Source organism: Mobula hypostoma, chromosome 26 (genome assembly GCF_963921235.1).
Source record: "Mobula hypostoma chromosome 26, sMobHyp1.1, whole genome shotgun sequence".
Taxonomy (NCBI): domain Eukaryota; kingdom Metazoa; phylum Chordata; class Chondrichthyes; order Myliobatiformes; family Myliobatidae; genus Mobula; species Mobula hypostoma.
The window spans coordinates 38,993,189-39,010,764 of NC_086122.1; the positions used below are offsets into that span (position 1 = coordinate 38,993,189).

Here is a 17,576-nt window from a genome sequence, read left to right on the forward strand (position 1 = left end):
TAACGTGGCATCTAAGTCCCTGAACTCATTTTGCAGAACCTCATCACTCTCCCTACCTATGTCATTGGTACCTACATGGACCATGAGCCCTTGCTGCTCACCTTCCCACTTAAGAATGCTGAGATGTCCAGTGCCCTGGCACCCGGGAAGCAACATACTATCCGTGAATCTTGTTCTCGTCCACAAAACCTCCTTTCTGTTACCCTAACTAATGAATCGCCTAACACCTCAGCGTGCCTCTTTTCTCCCCTTCCCTTCTGAGTCAGAGCCAGACTCCGTGCCAGAGACCCTACCGCTATGACTTTCCTCTGCTAAGTTATTTTCCACCCCCCCCCAACAGTATCCAAAGTGGTATACCTGAGGGGGATGGCCACAGGGGTACTCTGCTCTGGCAGTTTACTCCTTTCCCCTTCCTGACAGTTAACCAGTTTCCTGTGTCCTGCACCTTGGGTTTAACTGCCTCTCTGTATCTATCACTCCCTCAGTCCGCTGAATGATCCGGACTTAATCCAGTTCCAGCTCCATCTCCATAATTCTAGGTGTTTGAAGCTGCTTCTCACAGTTGTAGTCATCAGGGACACCGGAGGCTTCCCTGCCTTTCCACATCCCGCAAGAGGAGCATTCAACTATCCTGCCTGGCACCCCGACTGTTGTAATTGAGCAAATATAAAAAAGGAAAAAAATTAAACTAGGGAAAAAATCTACCTACAGCTTTTCAGAATCAGAATCAGGTTTCATATTACCGGCATATGCCGTGAAATCTGTTGTCTTTGCAGCAGCAGTACAATTGCCTTTAAGAAGGCATACAGTGCATTGGCCTTCATCAACCGTGGGATTGAGTTTAGGAGCCAAGAGGTAATGTTACAGCTATATAGGACCCTGGTCAGACCCCACTTGGAGTACTGTGCTCAGTTCTAGTCGCCTCACTACAGGAAGGATGTGGAAACCATAGAAAGGGTGCAGAGGAGATTTACAAGGATGTTGCCTGGATTGGAGAGCATGACTTATGAGAATAGGTTGAGTGAACTCGGCCTTTTCTCCTTGGAGCGACAGAGGATGAAAGGTGACCTGATGGAGGTGTATAAGATGATGAGAAACATTGATCGTGTGGATAGTCAGAGGCTTTTTCCCAGGGCTGAAATGGCTAACACGAGAAGGCACAATTTTAAGGTGCTTTGAAGTAAGTACAGAGGAGATGTTAGGGATACGATTTTTACATAGAGAGTGTGTGGAATGGGTTGCTGGCGATGGTGGTGGAGGCCGATACGATAGGGTCTTTTAAGAGACTCCTGGATAGACACATGGAGCTTAGAAAATAGAGGGCTATGGGTAACTCTAGGATAAAGTAAGTACATGTTCAGCACAGCATTGTGAACTGAAGGGCCTGCATTGTGCTGTAGACTTTCCATGCTTCTAATTCAATGCATAATAATAAAGTGAAAAATCATGAGTTACAATAAGTACGTATATTAGTTAAATTAAATAAGTAGTGCAAAAATAGAAATACAGTAAGTAGTGAGGTCATGTTCATGGGTTCAATGTCCACTCAGAAATCTGATGGCAGAGGGGAAGAAGCTAATCCTCAATTGTTGAGGTTATGCCTTTAGTACCTCCTTCCTGATGTTAACAATGAGAACAAGATGCGTCCTGAGCAAAGGAGGGTCCTTAATGATGGATACCACCTTTTAGAGGCATCATTCCTCAAAGATATCCTGGATACTACAGAGGCTATTGCCCATGATGGAGCAGACTAAGTTTACAAGTCTCTGCAGCTTATTTCGATCCTGTGCAGTAGCCCCCACCTCCCATGATACCAGACAGTGATGCAGTTAGTTCAAAAGCTCTCCACAATACATCTGTAGAAATATGCGAGTGTCTTTAGTTACATACCAAATGAAACTTCAAACTCCTAATGAAATATAGCTGCTGTCGCATTTTTTCTCACTGAAGCCTTGAAGAGCGAAAGCCTCAAAATCCCCTCTTTAGCACAGTCTACTCCAGCGATGGCTGCTCCATTTGCTCCTGCCCTATTTCAACCTGTCCTTGCCAATCAATTCTGGCTGCTGATTGGCTGCTGCTCAAAACACCAAACTGCATTGACTAGATCCCTTATGTACTCAGTTAGTGAACCTGAGTGAGCTACATCTTTTCACAAAATAGTTTCATTCTTTGTTGCAAATCATTATGTTTCTACTGACAGGAGACAACATTGTTGCCATCACAAACAAGAGAAAACCTACAGATGCTGGAAATTCAAGCCACACACACAAAATGCTGGGGGATCTCAGCAGGACAGGCAGCATCTATTTGTTACTATAATGGCTACTACATGCTCATGGTTTCCATTCTCCAACACTACACAGGTTATTTGAGCTGAGCTGCGAACGATTGGCTCTGGCACTCTTGACTACATTTTAATTGGCAATTAACTGGCTGATTTATTTTAGGGGTGGAACAGCAATGCACAACTGTCCTCATTAATCACAGGAAGCACATTCAATCAGATATGAATGTGTCAGCTCCTTAAATAATAAATCCATCCGATTTTCGATCTACCATATTCAGTACAGATAGCTCAGTGGTAAACTCAAAGCAACATTCAGGGGGTCCTAGAAAACCATGGGAGTAGGGTGGAGATTTGAAAGAGCTGGAAATCCTCAGTTCACATATCTTCAGAGTTAAACATAAAGCCTATAGTAAATTTATCATCAATGTACATATATATCACCATATACATTCCCGAGGTACATTCTCTTGTGGGCATTCACAGTAAAAAGAAGAAACACAAAAACTAAATCAATGAAAGACCACACCCAACAGGACAACCAATGTGCAAAGGACAAAAAACTCTGCAAATACGAGAAGAAAAAAAGAAATTATAACAAGCAATAAATATTGAGATGAAATGAAGAGTCCTTGAAAATGAGCCAATTGAATATGGGAACAGTTTAGTAAATGGCTCATGCAAATTATTTTCCATTAGATTAATATTGATGTGATTTTGCCAATTCAATGATTGCTCTAACCTCTCCTCTTTCACTCGCAATAAACATTTAAGAACTGTTCAATCTATCTCAGTTCATGACAAGTCTAGTTGTCTACATTATTGATCAATGCTATCACTTAATCTAAAGATTCTCAGAATTGTGCCCAAATGCCCATCTACATTGCCATCTAAACTCTACAAGCTTAAAGACTCTATGAGAATTATGCAGTCATCCAATTTTGGACCCACCATTCTCATTTGCAGTATGGCCCAAACTGTCAAATTCCTTCCATATGTCTCTCAGTTTCTGTTTAAGAAGCTCATTAAACTTTCCCTTTGCTCATTCATCCTGTTTATTCTCCCTCTGACTCAATATTAAATGTTTTGATTACTCCAGTGAAGAAAACTAAAAATATTTCATTGCATTAAGGATAACTAAATCAGATTTTTTAGAGATACAATGCAGAATAGGCCCTTCTGTCCTGTGAGCCGTGCCATCCTGCAACTGCTGAAAATCTCCTATTCAATGCTAACATAATAATGGGATAACTTACAATGACCAAATAACCTACTACCTGGTACATCTTTGGACTGCAGGTGGAAAGCAGAGCACCCAGAGAAAACCCATGCATTCCACAGGGAGGATAGCGGATTGAATTCCGACACCCAGAGCTGTAATAGCAAAACGCTAACGTCTACACTACTGTGGCTCCCTTGTGTCACTGTTAGGCTGCAAATTTAGGAGAGAAAGAATGGAATAGCAATTTTCTGGGCAATTCCTCTACAATCTCTTCATTAATGATCTTCGGGCAAGAACAGAATTGGGCTTCATGGTCAGGGTCAAACACTTCACCAAGTTCACTTGATTGATGCCAGAAAACATATCTACCCAATAGCAGCTTCATGAATTTGAGGCATCATCTCATTACAGAGAACTTATTTCAATGGAAGTACTTTTATTTAGAAACTAAATAATTTCAGTAAAATATTCCATGGGTGTTAAATCAAACAGCAGTGTCAAGACTGTTTACAGAGAATAAACAGCTGCAATTGCGGGGCTTAATGTTTTAAACACAGCCATGTTAGGTATGCTTCAGTCCCCACGCTCAGCTGTGAAAATAGAAATTCATGTTGGATAAGGGATCAATGCAGTGACATGGAACGATGCTGATTCAGATGCTCACGATGTTTTGCTGACTGTACAACTTGTACTGGCACAAGTTGTATAATAGTACAGTACTGTACGGCTTATGACTACAGCTGTGAAGATCCCTGCTGCATCTGGTGACCCTGTCGGCCAATGTTAGGCTGTCTTTAAACAGGGTGAACCCTTTTGCAAGGCAGAAGGTCCTGATGGAGTACCTGGTAGGGCTCTGAAAACCTGTGCCAACTGGTGGGAGTATTCAAGGACATTTTCAACCTCTCACTGCTACAGGCATTAGTTTCCACTTGCTTCAAAAAGGCAACAATTATACCAGTGCCTAAGAAGAATAATGTGAACTGCCTTAATAACTATCGCCAGGTAGCGCTCAGAATCAGATTTATTATCACCGGCATGTGACATGAAATTTGTTAATTTAGCAGCAGTTAAATGCAATACATAATAAGAAAAAAAAAATAAGAAGAATCATAAAGTAAATCAATTACAACCATATATTGAATAGATTAAAAATCATGCAAACAAAAATATATATTTATAAAGTGAGGGAGTGTCCAAGGGTTCAATATCCATTTAGGAATCGGATGGCAGACGGGAAGAAGCTGTTCCTGAATCACTGAGTGTGTGCCATCAGGCTTCTGTATCTCCTACCTGATGGTAACAGTGAGAAAAGGACATGCCCTAGGTGCTGAAGGTCCTTAATAATGGATGCTGCCTTTCTGAGACAACGCTCCTTGAAGATATCCTGGGTACTTTGCAGGCTAGTACTCAAAATGGAGCCGACTAAATTTACAACCCTCTGGAGCCTTCGGTCCTGTGCAACAGCACCCCCTCCCCATACCAGATAATGATGCAGCCAGTCAGAATACTCTCCATGGTACATTTATGCAAGTTTTTGTGTATTTGTTGACGTACCAAATCTCTTCAAACCCTTAATGAAGCTGCAAACACAAGGAAATCTGCAGATACTAGAATTTCAAGTAACACACATAAAAAATGCTCGTGAACGCAGCAGGCTAGGCAGCATCTGTTTCAAGCCAGGCCCGAAACGTCAACTGTACCTCTTCCTATAGATGCTGCCTGGCCATAAAGTATAGCCGCTGTCTTAACTTCTTTATAACCGCATCCGTATGTTGGGACCAAGTTAGATCCTCAGATATTGATACCCAGGAACTTGAAGCTGCTCACTCTCTCCACTTCTGATCCCTCTATGAGGATTGGTATGCGTTCCTTCCTCTTACCCTTCCAGAAGTCCACAGTCTTTCTGACATTGAGTGCCAGGTCGTTGCTGCGACACCACTCCACTAGTTGGTTTATCTTACTCCTGTACACCCTCTCATCACCACCTGAGATTCTACCAACAATGGTTGTATCATCAGCAAATTTATAGATGGTTATTTGAGCTATGCCTAGCTACACAGTCTAGGTATATCACATCTAGTGATGAAATGCTTTTCAAGACGTTGGTCATGACTAGACTGAACTCCTGCCTCAGCAAGGACCTGGACCCACTGCAGTTTGCCTATCACAATAGGTCAACAGCAGATGCAATCTCAATGGCTCTTAATACAGCTTTAAACAACTTGGACAACACAATCACTTATGTCAAAATGCTGTTCATTGACTATGGCTCAGCATTTAATACCATCGTTCCCACAATGCTGATTGAGAAGTTGCAGAACCTGGGCCTCTGTACCTCCTTCTGCAATTAAATCCTCTACTTCCTACCTAGACAACCACAATCTGCAGATTGGTGATAACATCTCCTTGCTATCAACATTGGCACACCTCAGGGGTGTGTGCTTAGACCACTGCTCTACTCTCTATGCCCATGACTGTGTGGCTTGACATAGCTCAAATACCATCTATAAATTTGCTGATGATGCAACCAGGGTTGGTAGAATCTCAAGATGGTGATGAAAGGGTGTACAGGTGAGATTTGCCAAGTAGTGGTGTTGCAGCAACAACCTAGCACTCGATGCAAGGCAAGAGAGCAGATTGTGGACTTTTGGAAGTAGACAAAGGAACACATACCACCAGTCCTCCGAAGGATCATTAGTGGAAAGTGAGCAGTTTCAAGTTCCTGGGTGTCAAGATAGCGACTATACTTCACTAGGAGTTTGAAGAGATCTAGTATGTCAACAAATACGTTAAAACTTCTATAGATGTACCGTGGAGAGCAATCTAACAGGCTGCATTACCATCTGGTATGGTGGGGGGGCTACAGCACAGAACCCAAAGCTCCAGAGGGTTGTAAATTTAGTTGGTTCCTTCTTGGGCACTAGCCTACAAAGTACCCAGGTTATTTTTAAAAAGCAGTGTCCTGGAAAGGCAGCATCCATTATTAAGGGCCTGCAGCACCCAGGGAATGCCCTTTTCTCACTGCTACCATCAGGTAGGAGATAGATGCCCGAAGGCACACTCAATGATTCAGGGAACGGTTTCTTGCCCACTGCCATCTGATTCCTAAATGGACATTAGATCCTTGGACACAATCTCATTTTTTTAAAAATCCATTTTTGCACTATTTTTAATCTATTCAATATACATATACTGTAATTGATTCACATTTATTTCTTCTAGGTATTGCATCCGACTGCTAAGTTAACAAATTTCACAACACGTCTGTGATAATAAATATGATTAGATTGAATTCCAGTAATTATATATTGTACCACTGTGAGGCAAGTAAAACTGAGGGACTTTTATAAAAGAAACTAATTCATATGAAAATTTAGGCAATCCAAATTTGTACCATGATCCCCAGCAGCCCTAGCCTTATCACAGGACAATTAATCTACCAATAGCTAGGTCTTTGGAATGTGGGAAGAAATCCACATGGTCACAGGTCTCTAAACAGCTGAAGGACACAGCAGATGACTTATTCACAAGTATATTAACATCTCAATCCTCTGGAATTAATTTTCACTTGTTAATTTATCCACAATCACTTTTGTGTTGTGCATCTTATTGTTTCATTTGGCAGTATACAAAATTGAGTAACAAATTTGAACTCTTTTTCAACAGCCCATTGTTCTCATGTTAGCTCTGTCTCATTATGGCTACTCCATAAGTTTTTAAATACACAACATTTGAGCAGTAAAGAAACAGCCACTAGTAAATCTGATGGAACTTGACAAGTTACTGATCAGTGAAGGACATTCCTTTCAAAACAGTTCCTCTGTATATATCACATTAAGGATCTGATCTCTGACTCCTATTCATACAAGGACTTTCTACGCCAGGACACAGCAGATGACTTATTCACGCCAGTCATTAAGATGCAATCAGATTAGTGATTTCAACATAAACTTTTATTTAAATGTGAAATACCAAGAAAATACTAGTACACATTCAACAGAACTGTTGATTTCAGCCTCTGAACGTCAAAAGTTGGCAGCTTCAAAAAGAAGTCAAATGCACTTCGTTCAGGAGCCCACCTGAAGATCACACTGCTCTCTTGTTAGAGCATTGGGGTACCTGAAGCAAAATAAGAATCATTAAAATTAGCAAACACAACTCAATCATAACAACGGGTTTAACATCAAAACAGCTCTAAATGCAGTTGCACAACTGTCTTTACATTACTTCACTTGTACTAACACAGATTCACTATACTGGGACTGAACGTAGTGACCTCAAAAAAAAAAGCAAGCTGAAACTTAGCTCCACCATGGACACCACAAAAGCTAAATTAATTGGAGGCAACCAAATCTTGTCATAGGCAGAATCCCAAGTCAGCAGGAATCCTAGTGTCCTGTTCAGTATTCCCCAATCACCAACAGAATCACTTTTTACTGAAATAAATGGGAAAATATGCTGAAAACATTGAAAAATAATCACAGCTCCAGGAATGGCTAACAGATTAGGTTTAACATAGCCCATCCAGCCAGAGGACAGCCCCAAAAACCAAGGAGACCAAGTGAAAAGTATTCAATTAAACAGCAGGCACCTATCTCAAAAATAATGATCAACTTTCTGGTTTACAAGGTACTGTCTCATGCATCATTCATCTCCCCAGTCACCAGACAGGCAAGGCCTAGGTATATACAAGCAGTCCTCACCAGCTTAAAAACTGGGAATGCTTGTTCTCCAACATTGTGGAATGGGACTGTACATAACAGACCAAGGTCTATGCTCCCATACACCACACGAGTAAAACATGCTGAATGTCCATGTCCACAATGGGATGGGAGGGGCATTTCATTTTAATAAATAAGTGAATAAATACTTTACTACTTCCAGCTTTCATCTTCCCCAGTTGAAAAGTTGAATCTGGTACTGTGGAACATCAAAGCAATTCAGAACAATGAGCCACTGATCAACCCCATCTCCATGCCCATTTCAAACGCCAAACATTGTACCCTGCATGGTTTATCTCCTCAGACACTGTAATAACTGAGAAGGCCTAGGAATATACAGGATGCTGTCCTCACCAGCCTAACAGCTGGGGACATGCTTTCTCTCCAACGTCATGGAAAAGGACTGTACATCATGGACCATAGGTCTATGCTCCCACACGCCATATGGACAGAGCCAGATGAGAATAACCTCACTGGATGCCCACATTGGAATCACAGAAGTTAATTCTACAATTCAACATTGATCCAAGGACAACTAATAATAAAATTCAATTATTCTAAGTGATCTACAGATCCTCTCCAGATTACAAACATTCAAGTTTCATGCAACCCAAATTTGACTAGCAGGATTTGCCAGCTACTGCACACTGCCGCTGAGGAACTCAAATCACATTTAACATTTATGAACTACACAGGTCAAACATTACAGAACAAACTTTGCCATACCCTGAAGACCTGTATTTTATATCAATTTGGTTCTACTAATACTCACCAGTCTCATCCAACTTTATTAAACATTCTTCTGCAAAACAAAATTTTTTTTAAATTAATTTTTGAAATTCTCACCAACGTACTCAAGTATTCTTCAATTAACACACCAGGGAGATATGCCTCCTTGAGTAATGAAGATTAAATGCTAGTGTATTTCAAGAAGCAACTTATTGCATAAAATTTCGCTTCAGCACTTTAATTTTATTTTAACATTTTAAAAAAATGTTATGTTTCAAAGTAATCTTGTACCCTAAAGCTAGATACTGAAAATCAAAACAAATTCCCGAAGTATTGGCTTTGTCAGACATGTACCCTATATGGTTTGTCTCCCCTGTCACAGCAGACAAAGAAGGTCTAGGAATATATAGGATTCAGTCCTCACCAGCTAAAAGCCGGGGACACAGATGCTCTCCAACGACGTGGAATGGGACCATACATCATTGACAAAATGTCTATGCTCCCTCATGCCACACAGACAGTGCCAGACAGAAACTGCTGGATGTCAACGTTGGGTTTGTATTTGAAATGAGTTGCTCAGCAGCTTACCTCATTAGGTGCCTGATCCCAGCCTTCCTCACATTTTCATCCACATTCACAAGGGCAAAATTCAGTGTGCCTGAAAAAAAAATCAAGGTAAAGCAAATGAAGGGCAAAACCAAACCCTGAATCTATTACTAATGTGTTAGCACTTTCACCGCATCACAATCTCAGCCAATCAACTGCATTATTTTCTCTCTGGATACCGTAGATGGCCTTGGGTGCTGCTCAATCTGCTTTCTTGTGGAATGCGACAGATCCAAGGCCAAAGCCATCACTTCACACATGAACAAAGCCCAGCATAAGCAATCTAGTTATTCAGTGAGCGGCAGACAAATCCATAACATGCAACACATGCATGAGTGCCCAGACAACTTGCCCTTAACAGAATTCCCAAATCACTATGCAAATACAGCAGACTCCAGTTTAATTGGGTCATCAGTTACCCAGGCCAGCCACACATCTGGGACACTTTTTGGGCAATTTAATTGGGATAGACATGATAAACATTGTCGAACTAGTGTCAATCACCAGCATGTCATGTGGCCGTTGGACACTAATTACACTGTACTTAAGAGTGAGGTTTTTAAATAGCATCAGTTGCTTCTGCACTAGGTGCCTGTGCTGATTTTGTTCATTTAGTCAATCAAAAGTAGTCCTGTCATTAACTCATTAGGAAAGAACAGTTTTATAATACTGTGGTAGCATTGGTGGTGACCCAATTTATTCTGTGTTCATTTAAATACATCATTTGTCACTTAGTTTAAATGAATTTATTCTGTGTTCATTTAAATACATCATTTGTCACTTAGTTTAAATGGTTGCTTAACTTTTTTTTAAAAAAAACTATTTCCATGAAGCTTGGCCACTAATTGGGCCAAAATGTTCTGCTCTGATGCATTCCAATCAACATGAATCCATTTCAAGGAGAACAAAATACATGCAAGTTGTAAAAATCATTTCTCAATGCTTACACAGTTGATTTTATTATAAAAAATTGAACAGATGAATTGAAAATACATTGGGATAGTAAAATAAAATATTTAACTCCATAAAAACAGCCTTTATTCCCAGGAATAGGAACACTAATGCCAGGATAGGAAGCTAAAATGGCACTGATGAACCATGGTGACAAGTTGCAGACTGCCTACATTGAATAGATGACAGTATCCACCACGTGAAATCTTGTACTGTAGAAATGAACACAAACATACCAACACCATTTGACCATCAGCCCTAATGTAGTTCAGGAAGCAATTCACTACCGTAACGATTTCAGTTTAACACTAAGACCACCTTACACTAAAATAATTCCATTTAATCAGTTTTCATCAATAAATTGCAAGATTTTAATTTAGCTATTTCGTAAATGCTGATTGTGCATCAGACTTGGCACATATTCTTGCGATACCTTATAACAAATTGGATTTCAAGATTTAATCCCAAAGCCACAGGTAGATGGATAGATTGTAAGGTTATTAAAGAAAGACAATCATATAGCTTACCCAAGTCATTAAAAACTTTGGATAGGGTTTTCAGCTCACTGTTCTGCTCATCCTGATCTAAATTTAAACTATCAAAATATCAAAACACCTTGACCAAAGGTCATCAACCTAAACTTTTAAGTCAGATGGTGCCTGAGATGTGCTTCTGGCTTTATTATAAACATGTACCCTATATGGTTTGTCTCCCCTGTCACAGCAGACAGAGAAGGTCTAGGAATATATAGGATTCAGTCCTCACCAGCTAAAAGCCGGGGACACAGATGCTCTCCAACGACGTGGAATGGAACTGTACATCATTGACAAAATGTCTATGCTCCCTCATGCCACACAGACAGTGCCAGACAGAAACTGCTGGATGTCAACGTTGGGTTTATACAATTTATTAAAAAATTAAAAACCTAAATTAAGAGACTGAAAAAGCATCGGTCCCCTTTCAGAAGTTGCTCTTCTACTGCTTGAAATTGGTTGCCTTGGCCCTCCAAACTTCCCTCTGTAGAGTTTGATTTTCCAAGACAATGTCCCTTAATGCTACACTTTCAGGAACCATTAACAATTTTCCTTTGTCATCTGGAAATACATCTACTGAATTGCCCAGCAACACACATCAAAGTTGCTGGTGAACGCAGCAGGCCAGGCAGCATCTCTATGAAGAGGTACAGTCAACGTTTCAGGCCGAGACCCTTCGTCAGGAGACGCTGCCTGGCCTGCTGCATTCACCAGATGTGTGTTGCTTGAATTTCCAGCATCTGCAGAATTCCTGTTGTTTACTGAATTGCCAGCTCAGATTCTAGTTTCCTACCAATGTGCTTCCTTGTAGAATCCTGCAGGAGTGTAACTCCACCAGATAGCATGAAAGATTCGTGACCAAAGTGGTCACTCAATTTCAGTCTCTCAATCTTGGTTTTTAATTTTTTTAGTAAATTGCAGCCAGATTCTGGAATTCTTTTGATTTACAATCACCTTGTTGGGTATATCAGTTCTGATATAATTGAAAAGTATTCTCACCAGCTTCATCAGTAATGCTTTCCTTTTCAGAGTCTCTCTTCATGAAGCCTCAGCATCTTCGGTGATAGTAGATTCCTGGGTAGAACGCACGCAGGGCTGGCATTGAGGACAAAAGGAGGAGGAGGGAGAACCGTGACACAGCAGCACCAAACCCAGAACAGAATATCTTTTGCAGCCGCTGTGGCCGGGCCTGCCTGTCTCGTATTGGCCTCGTCAGCCACCAGCCAGCAAGCCTGTAGCAGACATGGGCAGCCCCCTTCCTAAGTCTTCATTCTCAAAGCCAGCCATGATGATTGAGATTCTTGGGACTTCTTTCTCCAAGTTCTTTAGCAATGTCTAAAATAGGGGCAGAGATTCTCACCTTGGCTGCTTCAAGTAATGTTTTCCAGGATTCATAGTCTTGAGGACTAAGTGGTCATCATCTTCTTTTGATGTTTTCCAGTGTATGATACACTGCTTAATAAATTCTTTGTGCTTATGGCTCTCCATTCTGAAGTGATTCAGTTACTCCAGATCTAAATCTACTCTACTCTTCTCTGTCCTCTATTGTGCAGGACCAACCCACCACAGTACCTGAAACAGAAAAAAAATCACATTAACTTTGCTGGTGAAAAAAAAAGCACCTGCTGCAAAGGGGATATAGATGTATAAATGGCGATATACAAGACATAAATGTGAAACATTAAGTACATCTTATGTAATGTATAGTCACTGCGTTGTCACTGCCAGTAATTGATGACATTTGTAGAGATGCTAACAACAGGAATTCTGCAGATGCTGGAAATTCAAGCAACATACATCAAAGTTGCTGGTGAACACAGCAGGCCAAGCAGCATCTATAGGAAGAGGCGCAGTCGACGTTTCAGGCCGAGTCCTGACGAAGGGTCTCGGCCTGAAACGTCGACTGCGCCTCTTCCTATAGATGCTGCTTGGCCTGCTGCGTTCACCAGCAACTTTGTAGAGATGCTAATTTTTTTAATTAAGTGCAATTGTGAACAATAGCCAGATCAGAAACGCTGATCGTCAACTAGTTCCCAAAGAGAACTCGGATAGGTCAATCAGATGGTTCACTGCTGCTCAGCTATAGAACATACAAAAAATCATATGTACAATTAAACATTAAAAAATAGTACACTGTTCTCCAGCAGTTTAAGGACTCACGGACCACACTTTATCACAACAAATTGGATTTCAAGATTTAATCCCAAAGCCACAGGTAGATGGATAGATTAAGGTATCAAAGAAAGACAGAATCATATAGCTTACCTAAATCATTGAGAACATTTTGGATAGGATTTTCAGCTCACTGTTCTGCTCATCCTGATCTAAATTTAAACTATCAAAATACCTTGACCAAAGGTCATCAACCTAAACTTTTAACTCAGATGGTGCCTGAGATGAGCTTCTGGCTTATTATAAACATGTACCCTATATGGTTTGTCTCCCCTGTCACAGTAGACAGAGAAGGTCTAGGAATATATAGGATTCAGTCCTCACCAGCTAAAAGCCAGGGACACAGATGCTCTCCAACGACGTGGAATGGGACCGTACATCATCGACAAAATGTCTATGCTCCCTCATACCACACAGACAGTGCCAGGCAGAAACTGCTGGATGTCAACGTTGGGTTTATATTTTAAACAATATGTTCAGTGGAGTAAAAGATGTCAGTCAAAAACTTCTCACATTGGAAGGCCTCCTTATTTACAGTGCCTTGGAAAGTATTCAGCCCCCACATCTAAATTCATTTTACTCCCATTTTCTAAATTTAAAATGTATTGAAGGACTTTGAGCCAATCTACAAAAATGTGCTTAAGTTAAAATCAAAAGAAAAATTCCAAAATCTGCCTGCAATTTACTAAAAAAAAATTGAGACTGAAAAAGCAGTGGTCCCCTTTGTAATGTCTCTACACTAACATTTCTCATGTGCAACACTAGATTACCTTACCAACTCGTGATGTTTTAATTTAGAAAATTGGAGGACCACCTGAATAAAGTGCAGTATTTTGGTTGATTTTCAACAGACCAAATCAAAATGGAAAGACCAAAGAGCATTCGAGTCAGGGAAACCATAATAGAAGCACTAATCTGGGGAAGGGTACAATACTATCTCAAAGGCTCTGAGCTGAGCGCATCCCATGACCAGAGTGGAAAGTTCACTTTTCAGCAGGATAGTGACCCAAGTAGTGGCTTCGTAGAAACTTGATGTAATCGAGTCGCCCAGTCAGTCTTGACCATAACCTAACCAAACATTTATCAAGGTCTCAAAATTACTGTCCACAATACTCAATCATCGTGGCACAGCCTGGACGAATTTTACAAGGAATGGGCAAATGCTCGACCACATTGTGCAAAGCCAATAGTGATAAAAACTACTGGCAGTAAAGCTGCCAGAGGTTGCTCAATGAAGTACTGAACTTCCCCAGGGGGAAAACGCCGATGTTTCAGGTTTAAAATTTTTAGTTTTCATGCTTCGCAATATTACTTTCTGGGACGCTACTATGAAGGTGGTTTTTTATTTGATTCACAAATAAAAAATTCTCAAATTGACCAAAATCCCTGTAATACTCATTTATGTACACGAAGGGTTGCGGGATAAATACTTTTTCAAGGCACTGCATTTGCCCAGAAGTCAAGTCCACATTAGAACTTACCTCAACTAATGATTTTATTAAGCATCTCACTCAAATCTGCGACTACCCTCCCAAAAGCCTATATAAAATCCAAAACCAAGACAGTACAGTATGCTGGAGAAACTCAGGTCAGGCAGCATCTACGGAAAAGATCCATCAGGACTGGGGAAGTCCTGCCGGAAAGTCATGGCCCGAAACGTCGACTGCGCTTTCCCCCATAGATGCTGTCTGGCCTCTGAATTCATCAGCATCTTGCGTGTTAAGTGAATATACAATTGCAACTTGTCTCTTAGCCGCCCGTTAGTTGAGGCACACTTCTAACTAGAAGCCATCACTCGCCAATCTGGTCGAGGCAAAGAGAAATTGGTAAGCTCAGGGAAAGGTAGAGAACACGTGGCAACAGCCAGGACACCCCGTGAAACAAAGGGCAAGGTATCATCATCATCAGGTGCCGTGCCCAGTTTGAGCTTTGACTGCCATGGCCCACTGCGGAGTGTCAAGTGGATCAATTCATTGGTATTCATTTCCAGTTCCCTGAAAGCATAATACTGGCTACACACCTCAAAAACTCCTTCGGCCCACGAGTCTAAAGTCGGGCCAGACTCCACTAGCAATATCTAGCGTTAAATCAGCCAATAAGCGAACACGCCTTTTGCTAGTAGAGCTCCCGAGAAAAAAAACCACATAACTCGGGGCAGACCATCACCTATAGCCGCGTTCTGCATCGAACCCGGCTCTGAAGCCGTTAAGTGGGTGAGTTGCTCCACAATCACCTCTCCCCACTGATTAAAATATAACTTCCACCAATTAGCGGGTGGAAGGTGCAAACCCCAGCTCATAAAAGCAGCAACGGCGAATCGCTGGCTCATCCCGGTCACAAACCGGGAGAAAGGCCTCCACCTTCCCCGTTCCCGGCGCCATGTGGTCGGCGGCCTCACGCATCACATCCGGCTCCGGCACTGCCGGTCGGAGTCGGTTACTCGGATCCTGCTCTCCCTGCCGGGGAGCGCAGTGGTGGGGTACGCGCAGTGTGTAATTTTTATGAGACCGAGTGCATCCTGCGGTACTCACCCGAAACATTACCCGGAGAACCCGAATTCCCCCCGCTGCGCTCCGTCAGAAAAAGACCCAGCAGTCCCCGACACGCCCTTTTATAGGGCTCGGGCCGACAAGCCGTCTGGTCATAAAGAGTCACCCCTCCGCCTACGCACCGCCTCCCCGTACACTGCCACCCACAGGCTGGCAGACCGCTGACTTAGATAGAATATCGGATAGTGTTCTTTATGACCGCAAAATCCCAAACTCTGCCATCAATAATGAATAATAAAAACATACAAAACTGTGGTGAAGGATTGGAACGTCAGTCTGTGGGAAGGATATTGTTAAGCTGGAAAGAATGCAGCAAATATTCAGGTTTTTAAAAATTTATTGAGATATAGAATGGAGTAAGGCCCTTCCAGCCCTTCGAGCCACACTGCCCAGCAATCCCCTGATTTAATCAAAAGGGAGCTTTAAAAAGAGATTTGAGCAGCAGCCAATCTGAACATCGCAAGTTTTGAGAGGAGGGTAATTCAATCAGGTCCACTGCCCCAGTACAAAAAAACAGTCCCTTCCCTTTGAGAAGAGGCTTCTCAACACATCAACAACACTAGTGGAGGCTACTACTGGTCACTTGGTAGCTGTGACCACTACCACCGAGAAATTTGTACCTGTGAATGGTCCGGCAAAATCCATATGAATTCTCTGACAGAGCAATGCAGGCCGTTCCCAGGGATGGGGAGGCGCTTCTCTTGCCATCTTCTGGGCGTGTTGCATCCTGAACAGTGCACAGCAAGCTGCTTGATCCGCTGATCTATCCCAGGCCACCAAACAAAGCTTCAAGTCAACACTTTCATTTTGACCTTGCCAAGATGACTGACATGTAACTCCTCCAACACTCTACTTCTCAGCTTGGACGGTACAACTCTCAATCCCCATATAAAGGCAACCACCATCAAGGGCGAGTTCATCCCTATGCTGGTAAAAATGGGGGAAATGGGATTTCTGCTGCGTATTCCAACCAGTTTGTGTGGAGACCTGAGACAGTGTGGGGTCTTTACTGGTTTCCCTTTGGATCATCTGTGCCATTATAGGGGGACTTCCAATTTGCATTAGGGAGAATACTTCAAGAGTATATTCTTTTGTAAATTTTTCAGGTATTTCCTTTTCTAAGGGTAAACGAGATAATCCAACAGCATTTGTATGATCAGTTGTTCCTTCAAGAATCAGAGCCCATTTCTGCATTCACGTTGCTGAAATACCCTTCTGTAGATTGAAAACAGACACTAGTGGATCACGAACAGTAATGAGGGTAAACTCTCTCCTGTACAGATACTGGTTGCAGTGTTTTACACCACAAACAGGACTCAAGGTTTCTTTGTCAATCTGTGCATAGTTTTTCTCTGCAGCAGAAAGGGAATCTGATGCGAAGGCTGTGGGATGTTCACTTCCATCGCTCTTAACATGTGACATGACTGCACGTGTCCCGTAGAATGAGACACCACAGGCAAGATTCATTGAACAATGTGGATCATAATGTGTGAGTACAGTATCTGACATAACCATTTCCTTCATCTTTTGGAAAGCCACCACACACTGCTTTGTCCATTGCCATTTGTTCCTGATCTGTAGTAATGTGTTCAAGGAGTGGAGCACAGTAGCCAGGTTTGGCAGGAACCTGTGTCAGTAATTAACAGTTGTAATACGTCCTTTGGCCTTCGGGCATCTGCCACTGTTCAAATTTTCTCTGCATACTTGTGTAAATCTTGTACGTAAATAGTGTGACCACAGTAAGTGATGATTGGTTTACAAAAATATCACACTTCTTGAGTAGTGCCCATAATCTCCTAATTTTTTTTA

At 41.7% G+C, this 17,576-nt stretch overlaps 1 long non-coding RNA gene and 5 other non-coding genes across 6 annotated transcripts; all 6 read right to left on the reverse strand.

The window, feature by feature from the left end:
• Positions 1-7,445: 7,445 nt before the first annotated feature.
• LOC134338166 (uncharacterized) lies at positions 7,446-15,823 on the reverse strand. The gene is made up of 5 exons (XR_010016155.1): positions 15,750-15,823; positions 12,046-12,618; positions 9,545-9,614; positions 9,000-9,029; positions 7,446-7,625 (listed from the first exon to the last, which is right to left on the reverse strand). It is a non-coding gene; the product is annotated as an uncharacterized LOC134338166 (long non-coding RNA).
• LOC134338306 (small nucleolar RNA SNORA73 family) lies at positions 8,137-8,314 on the reverse strand. The gene has a single exon (XR_010016203.1). It is a non-coding gene; the product is annotated as a small nucleolar RNA SNORA73 family (small nucleolar RNA).
• Positions 8,502-8,717, reverse strand: LOC134338310 (small nucleolar RNA SNORA73 family). Its single transcript, XR_010016206.1, has one exon. It is a non-coding gene; the product is annotated as a small nucleolar RNA SNORA73 family (small nucleolar RNA).
• Positions 9,303-9,510, reverse strand: LOC134338305 (small nucleolar RNA SNORA73 family). Its single transcript, XR_010016202.1, has one exon. It is a non-coding gene; the product is annotated as a small nucleolar RNA SNORA73 family (small nucleolar RNA).
• Positions 11,201-11,408, reverse strand: LOC134338312 (small nucleolar RNA SNORA73 family). Its single transcript, XR_010016208.1, has one exon. It is a non-coding gene; the product is annotated as a small nucleolar RNA SNORA73 family (small nucleolar RNA).
• LOC134338311 (small nucleolar RNA SNORA73 family) lies at positions 13,465-13,672 on the reverse strand. The gene has a single exon (XR_010016207.1). It is a non-coding gene; the product is annotated as a small nucleolar RNA SNORA73 family (small nucleolar RNA).
• Positions 15,824-17,576: the final 1,753 nt, after the last annotated feature.